The following is a 2013-nucleotide window of genomic DNA, read 5'->3' as shown; positions in this document are numbered from 1 at the left end:
GCAGCACCTTTGTGGGCTCTGGCCACCAAACCCGTACCACCACTGAGCTTTACTGCACAGAAGCTCTCATTCTACAGAGCCTGCCCCATCCAACTCAGTCAGCATTTATCATTGGAATCCCCTCTGTGTAAAAATGCAACATTGCTCTATAAATCAGGTCCTAAGCAAGAGCTGGTTTGAAAACACACAAGAAATTCTCCTGGCAGAGACCTCTCTCCAAAACCAATAGCAATAACTGACAATAAGGACAAAGGACTTCGCAAAGGTGGAGTTTCAGAGAAGGAAGAAGGTGGCACCACAGGAGTCTTCTCAAACTCAGTGCTGATGAGTATTGAGATGTGACGATGTTTTCAAATCCATAACCCAGCCACAGATATTCACTTTTACATCAGAGTTAGAAATCAAGAACAAAGGAACAGACTGATGCCACGTTTTGCACAACTCAGTTTAGTTGTCAAAGCAACAATTAAAACCAACGTGGACCAACTCCGTTTATGTCTCTTCTTGACAAGACTTGAACAACAGCACAGTCTTGAAATTTTGGTTTGGGGAGCTATTCTTTAAACAAACGAGGGCCTTCTTACTCAACATGTCTAATAGTTACCTGAAGGTTTGTAGAGTCTGCTCTGTAACACATGGGCTACTTCACTGAACTTCATTTTGTATTTAGTCCTGCTGACTAGTTCTCCACCTCAAGTAATAACTGTATCTCTTGCTTGCCAACAAAGTGCAACTATGTGAATACAAACTTCACAATCCATCACATAGTGAAGTGAGCATTTTCCCAAGAGACCATGACACAGCCTGTTAACGTATCTACATCTACGGTTTCAATACCGTTATGGAAAAGAAAAAAAATGCCTTTGAGGATATTAACGTCCAAACACTATTACATGTCTTGTGAGTTGGAACTTCTTTCAAGTAGTGGGGCTAAAACCACAACTCAGTCTTGGAGCAGGGAGTTAACACGAAGCTGTTGTCCTCTGTCAGCACCTTGTACTGCCTTCAACAGCTCAGGCAAAGGAGCTCACATCCTGCAAGAGCTGGAATGCAGCAGGCTTAGCACCCAACGGATCGGCGGCCAATTCCTTTACATTTGTGCATCATGAAGGACTTCAGATTTTATGTCAAATCTCATGTACTGGAAGGCAGGGGAGGAAGGAATGACAGAACTTGCCAATCTCATAACAGTGAGATGGTTCTTCCAGATGGCTATGGCTGGCTGCCGTCCTTCTCCAAACCCTTAGATAAACAAAAGCTAATGGAGAGCTATTTAACACCAGACGCAAAGTCACACTTCCTAGCTCTCTAAGGTGCTTACCTTCAGCATTCCAAGAATCAAGAAACCATCAGGGAAAAGTTCCCTGCCCTTATGCCATGAAAGCTATTTTTTCATATTTTTGGGAGAGTTTAATACAGTGGAGGTCTGCTGCTGCCAAAAAGACCACAATCCTGTTTTACACATGGACGGATTTGGCATGAGTTTTCTCCTCGCTTAGCATTTCAATGTATCTGATGGAGCCAGGTAACTTCTTGGTCAGAGGAGCAAAAACACGCATGCAGGCAGGCACACATGAGTAAAAGGTGTTTCGCAAACTGAGCTCAGGATCAGGAGACATCCTAGCAGCTGTAGCATCAGTCTTCTCCACGCTCACCCTTGTGCCAATGGAGAGTTACAAGTTGGACCCTGGACTCCTCACCACATCAGTCAACGTGACTGTCTATTTGTTCTAGTCTAACCACGTTTCGGTATGCCAACCAACGGCAAATTAGAGAAAAATGCAACGAGCCCTTCATTTAAACTATTCACCATGACCATATCCACGTTAGGGCGGCCAGTTGTTTAGAACCCCACGTACTCTGCATGTCCTGAAACGCTGAGACCAGCCGAGGGATGTTCACAGAGGGAAGCCCACGATGGGGAGAGGGAGACCAGGGCCAGATTTCAACAGAAATAAAACCGTCCCAGAGGGCCCCGGTCGATGGAGGCGTGTGGACGGCATTGCCGGGGGG

This window comes from Haliaeetus leucocephalus, unplaced genomic scaffold, assembly GCF_000737465.1.
Source record: "Haliaeetus leucocephalus isolate CR32 unplaced genomic scaffold, Haliaeetus_leucocephalus-4.0 Scaffold148, whole genome shotgun sequence".
Lineage (NCBI taxonomy): Eukaryota > Metazoa > Chordata > Aves > Accipitriformes > Accipitridae > Haliaeetus > Haliaeetus leucocephalus.
The sequence above is the reverse complement of the archived record's forward strand: the minus strand, read 5'-3'. Positions refer to the sequence as shown.